At 33.4% G+C, this 10,000-nt stretch overlaps 3 non-coding genes across 3 annotated transcripts in view; all 3 read left to right on the top strand.

Annotated features, from left to right (window-relative positions):
• The window catches only part of LOC119558879, a 179-nt gene extending 50 nt beyond the window's left edge, over positions 1–129 (top strand). The window contains exon 1 of the ribosomal RNA XR_005220499.1: positions 1–129. This exon is cut by the window's left edge and continues 50 nt beyond it. This is a non-coding gene — a ribosomal RNA (5.8S ribosomal RNA).
• A 401-nt stretch (positions 130–530) lies between these two features.
• On the top strand, positions 531–4,501 carry LOC119558900. The gene has a single exon (XR_005220519.1). It is a non-coding gene; the product is annotated as a large subunit ribosomal RNA (ribosomal RNA).
• A 5,373-nt stretch (positions 4,502–9,874) lies between these two features.
• Positions 9,875–10,000, top strand: part of LOC119558889 — a 1,995-nt gene continuing 1,869 nt past the window's right edge. The window contains exon 1 of the ribosomal RNA XR_005220509.1: positions 9,875–10,000. This exon is cut by the window's right edge and continues 1,869 nt beyond it. This is a non-coding gene — a ribosomal RNA (small subunit ribosomal RNA).

The raw sequence follows: 10,000 nt of genomic DNA, 5'->3' as shown, positions 1-10,000 counted from the left end.
AACTGTGCGTCATCGTGTGAACTGCAGGACACATGAACATCGACATTTTGAACGCATATCGCAGTCCATGCTGTTATGTACTTTAATTAATTTTATAGTGCTGCTTGGACTACATATGGTTGAGGGTTGTAAGACTATGCTAATTAAGTTGTTTATATAAATTTTATAATGAAATTTTATAAGCATATGGTATATTATTGGATAATAATAATTTAATTATTATATTATTCATAATATTAACAAATATATGAAAAACATTATCTCACATTAGTAAATAATTTGAATGTGAAAAACGAAGAGAAATATTTTCTTTTTCAATCAAATAATACTGAGAAATGTCTAGCATAAAAAATTTATCTAGAATTGTCTCTTATTAAAGATTAGTAAATAGAAAGCCGTTGACAATATTATTATTCTTCGTTGATTCGTTAGACCAAACAAATGCCATACAAATATATAAAATATATAACGAATTTAATAAAATGTTTTATCATTATATATAAAGAATTAATTGCAAAAAAAGTTATACACAACCTCAACTCATATGGGACTACCCCCTGAATTTAAGCATATTAATTAGGGGAGGAAAAGAAACTAACCAGGATTTTCTTAGTAGCGGCGAGCGAAAAGAAATCAGTTCAGCACTAAGTCACTTTGTCTATATGGCAAATGTGAGATGCAGTGTATGGAGCGTCAATATTCTAGTATGAGAAATTAACGATTTAAGTCCTTCTTAAATGAGGCCATTTACCCATAGAGGGTGCCAGGCCCGTATAACGTTAATGATTACTAGATGATGTTTCCAAAGAGTCGTGTTGCTTGATAGTGCAGCACTAAGTGGGTGGTAAACTCCATCTAAAACTAAATATAACCATGAGACCGATAGTAAACAAGTACCGTGAGGGAAAGTTGAAAAGAACTCTGAATAGAGAGTTAAACAGTACGTGAAACTGCTTAGAGGTTAAGCCCGATGAACCTGAATATCCGTTATGGAAAATTCATCATTAAAATTGTAATATTTAAACAATATTATGATAATAGTGTGCATTTTTTCCATATAAGGACATTGTAATCTATTAGCATACAAAATTTATCATAAAATATAACTTATAGTTTATTCAAATTAATTTGCTTGCATTTTAACACAGAATAAATGTTATTAATTTGATAAAGTGCTGATAGATTTATATGAATACAGTGCGTTAATTTTTCGGAATTATATAATGGCATAATTATCATTGATTTTTGTGTTTATTATATGCACTTGTATGATTAACAATGCGAAAGATTCAGGATACCTTCGGGACCCGTCTTGAAACACGGACCAAGGAGTCTAACATATGTGCAAGTTATTGGGATATAAACCTAATAGCGTAATTAACTTGACTAATAATGGGATTAGTTTTTTAACTATTTATAGCTAATTAACACAATCCCGGGGCGTTCTATATAGTTATGTATAATGATATTTATATTATTTATGCCTCTAACTGGAACGTACCTTGAGCATATATGCTGTGACCCGAAAGATGGTGAACTATACTTGATCAGGTTGAAGTCAGGGGAAACCCTGATGGAAGACCGAAACAGTTCTGACGTGCAAATCGATTGTCAGAATTGAGTATAGGGGCGAAAGACCAATCGAACCATCTAGTAGCTGGTTCCTTCCGAAGTTTCCCTCAGGATAGCTGGTGCATTTTAATGTTATATAAAATAATCTTATCTGGTAAAGCGAATGATTAGAGGCCTTAGGGTCGAAACGATCTTAACCTATTCTCAAACTTTAAATGGGTAAGAACCTTAACTTTCTTGATATGAAGTTCAAGGTTATGATATAATGTGCCCAGTGGGCCACTTTTGGTAAGCAGAACTGGCGCTGTGGGATGAACCAAACGTAATGTTACGGTGCCCAAATTAACAACTCATGCAGATACCATGAAAGGCGTTGGTTGCTTAAAACAGCAGGACGGTGATCATGGAAGTCGAAATCCGCTAAGGAGTGTGTAACAACTCACCTGCCGAAGCAACTAGCCCTTAAAATGGATGGCGCTTAAGTTGTATACCTATACATTACCGCTAAAGTAGATGATTTATATTACTTGTGATATAAATTTTGAAACTTTAGTGAGTAGGAAGGTACAATGGTATGCGTAGAAGTGTTTGGCGTAAGCCTGCATGGAGCTGCCATTGGTACAGATCTTGGTGGTAGTAGCAAATAATCGAATGAGACCTTGGAGGACTGAAGTGGAGAAGGGTTTCGTGTGAACAGTGGTTGATCACGAGTTAGTCGGTCCTAAGTTCAAGGCGAAAGCCGAAAATTTTCAAGTAAAACACAAATGCCATACAAATATAATTATATTATATAAATCAAGCTAATTAATATACTTGAATAATTTTGAACGAAAGGGAATACGGTTCCAATTCCGTAACCTGTTGAGTATCCGTTTGTTATTAAATATGGGCCTCGTGCTCATCCTGGCAACAGGAACGACCATAAAGAAGCCGTCGAGAGATATCGGAAGAGTTTTCTTTTCTGTTTTATAGCCGTACTACCATGGAAGTCTTTCGCAGAGAGATATGGTAGATGGGCTAGAAGAGCATGACATATACTGTTGTGTCGATATTTTCTCCTCGGACCTTGAAAATTTATGGTGGGGACACGCAAACTTCTCAACAGGCCGTACCAATATCCGCAGCTGGTCTCCAAGGTGAAGAGTCTCTAGTCGATAGAATAATGTAGGTAAGGGAAGTCGGCAAATTAGATCCGTAACTTCGGGATAAGGATTGGCTCTGAAGATTGAGATAGTCGGGCTTGATTGGGAAACAATAACATGGTTTATGTGCTCGTTCTGGGTAAATAGAGTGTCTGGCATTTATGTTGGTCACTTGTTCCCCGGATAGTTTAGTTACGTAGCCAATTGTGGAACTTTCTTGCTAAAATTTTTAAGAATACTAATTGGGTTAAACCAATTAGTTCTTATTAATTATAACGATTATCAATTAACAATCAATTCAGAACTGGCACGGACTTGGGGAATCCGACTGTCTAATTAAAACAAAGCATTGTGATGGCCCTAGCGGGTGTTGACACAATGTGATTTCTGCCCAGTGCTCTGAATGTCAAAGTGAAGAAATTCAAGTAAGCGCGGGTCAACGGCGGGAGTAACTATGACTCTCTTAAGGTAGCCAAATGCCTCGTCATCTAATTAGTGACGCGCATGAATGGATTAACGAGATTCCTACTGTCCCTATCTACTATCTAGCGAAACCACAGCCAAGGGAACGGGCTTGGAATAATTAGCGGGGAAAGAAGACCCTTTTGAGCTTGACTCTAATCTGGCAGTGTAAGGAGACATAAGAGGTGTAGAATAAGTGGGAGATATTAGACTTCGGTTTGGTATCGCCAATGAAATACCACTACTCTTATTGTTTCCTTACTTACTTGATTAAATGGAACGTGTATCATTTCCTAGCCATTATACGGATATATTTATTATATCTTATGGTATTGGGTTTTGATGCAAGCTTCTTGATCAAAGTATCACGAGTTTGTTATATAATCGCAAACAAATTCTTTAATAAAACGGTGCATTTATGTATTTTTGATTTGAAAATTTGGTATAACTCCAATTACTCAGGTATGATCCAATTCAAGGACATTGCCAGGTAGGGAGTTTGACTGGGGCGGTACATCTCTCAAATAATAACGGAGGTGTCCCAAGGCCAGCTCAGTGCGGACAGAAACCACACATAGAGCAAAAGGGCAAATGCTGACTTGATCTCGGTGTTCAGTACACACAGGGACAGCAAAAGCTCGGCCTATCGATCCTTTTGGTTTAAAGAGTTTTTAACAAGAGGTGTCAGAAAAGTTACCATAGGGATAACTGGCTTGTGGCGGCCAAGCGTTCATAGCGACGTCGCTTTTTGATCCTTCGATGTCGGCTCTTCCTATCATTGTGAAGCAAAATTCACCAAGCGTTGGATTGTTCACCCATGCAAGGGAACGTGAGCTGGGTTTAGACCGTCGTGAGACAGGTTAGTTTTACCCTACTAATGACAAAACGTTGTTGCGACAGCATTCCTGCGTAGTACGAGAGGAACCGCAGGTACGGACCAATGGCACAATACTTGTTCGAGCGAACAGTGGTATGACGCTACGTCCGTTGGATTATGCCTGAACGCCTCTAAGGTCGTATCCGTGCTGGACTGCAATGATAAATAAGGGGCAATTTGCATTGTATGGCTTCTAAACCATTTAAAGTTTATAATTTACTTTATAAACGACAATGGATGTGATGCCAATGTAATTTGTAACATAGTAAATTGGGAGGATCTTTGATCACCTGATGCCGCGCTAGTTACATATAAAAGCATTATTTAATACAATGACAAAGCCTAGAATCAATTGTAAACGACTTTTGTAACAGGCAAGGTGTTGTAAGTGGTTGAGCAGCTGCCATACTGCGATCCACTGAAGCTTATCCTTTGCTTGATGATTCGATAATAAAGATGTTGCAAGCGGGCATAATCATTATGCTTGCTTGCAGCATCGCACGCCACTTTGTTTGTGGTGTGTAAGGTAGGGAAGAAGAAATATAAAAGACCTAAATTGGAAACATCAATATATAAGTAAATATTGAACAAACAAAATGTATCGTCATCTTATTAGTGACGCGATGATAAAGTGGCAAACATATTCCATGTATAAATATTCCTATGGTATTAAAATTCAAGTAAAGAGGACATATATAAAAGTTTGTATATATGGTTCATTCAATGGTAGCAGCGGTTGGTTGGTTGGTGTCTGCTCCTCTTATTGTTCAAAACTTATGTTATGGTAGCAAGTCTATATCGTCATATTATTAGTGACGCGAAAAAGTAGTGGCAAAACATATTCCATGTATAAATAAATATTCCTATGGTATTGAAATTCAAGTAAAGAGGCCATTCAAGTAAAGAGGACTTATATAAATATAAGTATATATAATGGTAGCAGCGCGGTTGGTTGGTTGGTGTGTCTGCTCCTCTTATTGTTCAAAACTTATGTTATGGTAGCAAGACTGTATCGTCATATTATTAGTGACGCGAAAAAGTAGTGGCAAAACATATTCCATGTATAAATATTCCTATGGTATTGAAATTCAACTAAAGAGGACATATAAAATTACTATCAATGGTAGCAGTGGTTGGTTGGTTGGTGGTTGGTTGGCGGCTGCTCCTATTATTGTTCAAGACTTATGTTATGGTAGCAAGTCTGTATCGTCATATTAATTATTAGTGACGCGAAAAAGTAGTGGAAATCATATTCCATGTATAAATAGATTCCTATGGTAATGAAATTTTCAAGTAAAGAGAGGACCATTCAAGTAAGAGGACATATAAAAAGTAAGTATATGTTCCTCCAATGGTAGCAGTGGTTGGTTGGTTGGCGGCTGATCCTCTTATTGTTCAAAACTTATTTTATCAATATGAGTTTGGCAATACAATAAAGAAGACCAATCTAATCCATATAAAACTAAATGTATTATATGGATATGCTTAGGAAACCCATATATTCATAAAAAAAAATTATGTATAGAAAATTATACATATATCTTTTATATAAATGAATCGTATGGATATCGCCTTATGGTAGGTATAATAACTTTTTAAGGCATAATAATGTATAATATAGAAAATATACATTGAAATATAAATGCATTTTTATAGATATGGCGGCATATAAGTGCCATATACACAAGAATAAATAATAGAATTTACCAATATATAATTAAAATGAGATATATAAACCTAGTGAGGGGCTGCACTAGTATATGAATCGTATGGATATGGCTTATAGGTATAATACCTATAAGGCATAATAATGTATAATATAATAAATATAAATTAAGATATGAATGAATTATATAAATATGGCATAGAAATGCCATATACATAAGAATAAATGGTAGAATTTACCCATATATCACTGAAACACGATATATAAACCTAATGATAGCTGGCACTAGTACTGTAAACATGCACGCAATAGTGCGTGGGGTAAAAAACTACTATAGGGAGGTGGTCGTTGGCGGGCCCCTCCTCGTATTGGTCAAAACTTATGTTATGCATATGAATTTGTCAATACTATATAGAACGCCAAGCATATCCATATAAACTATGGATATGCATAGAAATCCATACAAAAATAAAAAAAAATTATGTATAGAAAAATATACATATATTTATATAAGTGAATCGTATGGATATGGCTTATAGGTATAATACCTATAAGGCATAATAATGTATAACAAGTAAATATACATTGAAATGTGAATGCATTGTATGGATATGGCATATAAATGCCATATATATAGAAATAAATTGTATATCAATGATATAACAATTATAAACCTAGTGAGGGGCGGCACTAGTGAATGAATCGTATGGATATGGCTTATAGGTATAATACCTATAAGGCATAATAATGTATAATATAATAAATATACATTAAGATATGAATGGATTGTATAAATATGGCATAGAAATGCCATATACATAAGAATAAATGGTAGAATTTACCCATATATCACTGAAACACGATATATAAACCTAGTGATAGCTGGCACTAGTACTGTAAACAGGCACGCAGTAGTGCGTGGGGTAAAAAACTACTATAGGGAGGTGGTCGTTGGCGGGCCCCTCCTCGTATTGGTCAAAACTTATGTTATGCATATGAATTTGTCAATACTATATAGAACGCCAAGCATATCCATATAAACTATGGATATGCATAGAAATCCATACAAAAGTAAAAAAAAATTATGTATAGAAAAATATACATATATTTATATAAGTGAATCGTATGGATATGGCTTATAGGTATAATACCTATAAGGCATAATAATGTATAACAAGTAAATATACATTGAAATGTGAATGCATTGTATGGATATGGCATATAAATGCCATATATATAGAAATAAATTGTATATCAATGATATAACAATTATAAACCTAGTGAGGGGCGGCACTAGTGAATGAATCGTATGGATATGGCTTATAGGTATAATACCTATAAGGCATAATAATGTATAATATAATAAATATACATTAAGATATGAATGGATTGTATAAATATGGCATAGAAATGCCATATACATAAGAATAAATGGTAGAATTTACCCATATATCACTGAAACACGATATATAAACCTAGTGATAGCTGGCACTAGTACTGTAAACAGGCACGCAATAGTGCGTGGGGTAAAAAACTACTATAGGGAGGTGGTCGTTGGCGGGCCCCTCCTCGTATTGGTCAAAACTTATGTTATGCATATGAATTTGTCAATACTATATAGAACGCCAAGCATATCCATATAAACTATGGATATGCATAGAAATCCATACAAAAGTAAAAAAAAATTATGTATAGAAAAATATACATATATTTATATAAGTGAATCGTATGGATATGGCTTATAGGTATAATACCTATAAGGCATAATAATGTATAACAAGTAAATATACATTGAAATGTGAATGCATTGTATGGATATGGCATATAAATGCCATATATATAGAAATAAATTGTATATCAATGATATAACAATTATAAACCTAGTGAGGGGCGGCACTAGTGAATGAATCGTATGGATATGGCTTATAGGTATAATACCTATAAGGCATAATAATGTATAATATAATAAATATACATTAAGATATGAATGGATTGTATAAATATGGCATAGAAATGCCATATACATAAGAATAAATGGTAGAATTTACCCATATATCACTGAAACACGATATATAAACCTAGTGATAGCTGGCACTAGTACTGTAAACAGGCACGCAATAGTGCGTGGGGTAAAAAACTACTATAGGGAGGTGGTCGTTGGCGGGCCCCTCCTCGTATTGGTCAAAACTTATGTTATGCATATGAATTTGTCAATACTATATAGAACGCCAAGCATATCCATATAAACTATGGATATGCATAGAAATCCATACAAAAGTAAAAAAAAATTATGTATAGAAAAATATACATATATTTATATAAGTGAATCGTATGGATATGGCTTATAGGTATAATACCTATAAGGCATAATAATGTATAACAAGTAAATATACATTGAAATGTGAATGCATTGTATGGATATGGCATATAAATGCCATATATATAGAAATAAATTGTATATCAATGATATAACAATTATAAACCTAGTGAGGGGCGGCACTAGTGAATGAATCGTATGGATATGGCTTATAGGTATAATACCTATAAGGCATAATAATGTATAATATAATAAATATACATTAAGATATGAATGGATTGTATAAATATGGCATAGAAATGCCATATACATAAGAATAAATGGTAGAATTTACCCATATATCACTGAAACATGATATATAAACCTAGTGATAGCTGGCACTAGTACTGTAAACAGGCACGCAGTAGTGCGTGGGGTAAAAAACTACTATAGGGAGGTGGTCGTTGGCGGGCCCCTCCTCGTATTGGTCAAAACTTATGTTATGCGTAAACATATGATTTTGTCAATACTATAAAGAAAACTTGTTTTGTACATACAAAACTAAATGAATTATATGGATATTGAAAAATAAATGGCATTATATCCATATAATGAAAATATACTTGTATTCTCTTATTATAAGAGAGAATACCGTATAGTTGGTTGGCAAAGACAATTGAAAATACCCGAATTGCAGATGATGGGTTCAAAAACTACTATAGGGTGGTGTAGCAAATAATATGAAGATGATATATCCATATAATGGATATACACTAGTATTCTCTTATTATAATAGAGAATACCATATAAATGGTTGGCAAAGACAATTGAAAATACCCGAATTGAAGTTGACGGGTTCAAAAACTATTATAGGGTGATGTAGCAAATAAAATAATGAAGATATATCCATATAATGGAATTATATGTGTATTCTCTTATTATATGAGAGAGTACCAAACGGTTGATTGGCAAAGACAATTGAAAATACCCGAATTAAAGATATTGGGTCCAAAAACTACTATAGGATGGTCAATGGGCCGGCCATCTACTATTGACGTGACAAAATACTGTCTGTCGGTAGAGAAGATATTAATCCGTCAAATTTGTTTCTTTATTCATTTATGAATATGAGACTTGGCTCCACGGTTAATATTTTAAGCCCAAAGATAATAATGTTGAAACAAAGGCCAAGGTTTCTATTATACATAGAATAACAAATTGTTTCCGAACTTTATCGTTAATCCAAATAAATAATTACAATTGAGGCAGGCTAATAATGATATATATTTTGTATTGATAATCTTGATATATATGTATATTGGTCTGCCATTATCACATACTGAGTTATGTGATAATTCCCTGCGGGGATAAATTAAAAGAGGTGTCCCTATATTAAAAGAAAATAATATATATATATATTATTTTTTCTAACGTACATATCATATATGCGCTCGGTTTTATATTATATATTACCAAAGAGTCTTATATGAATATATACAGATAAATTTTAAATTTATCATCAAAATACAAATGATTTAATTCAATATTTTATATTGGTTAAACAAAAATTGTACATGTGTGGATACAATAATGACGTATGTCGAACAAAAAAGATATTTTAGAATGAAATATGCAAATATAAAGAAAATTATTACGTATTACGAAAAAAAATATTGTGTTTTTAACATCAATAATTAAAAAACTTGTTATTATTAGTGGCGGAACAAGTATATATTGTGAAAACAACAAACGTATACGAATGCTATATAAAAATGGCCGTATTCGATAGAAAACAATCTATAAAATTTATATTGCTAATTTCTATTCAAAAATATGAATGAAATATGAATAAAAACATTATTCTGGTTGATCCTGCCAGTAGTTATATGCTTGTCTCAAAGATTAAGCCATGCATGTCTAAGTACACACGAATTAAAAGTGAAACCGCAAAAGGCTCATTATATCAGTTATGGTTCCTTAGATCG

This window comes from Drosophila subpulchrella, unplaced genomic scaffold (assembly GCF_014743375.2).
Source record: "Drosophila subpulchrella strain 33 F10 #4 breed RU33 unplaced genomic scaffold, RU_Dsub_v1.1 Primary Assembly Seq147, whole genome shotgun sequence".
NCBI lineage: Eukaryota > Metazoa > Arthropoda > Insecta > Diptera > Drosophilidae > Drosophila > Drosophila subpulchrella.
The sequence above is the reverse complement of the archived record's forward strand: the minus strand, read 5'-3'. Positions and strand labels throughout refer to the sequence as shown.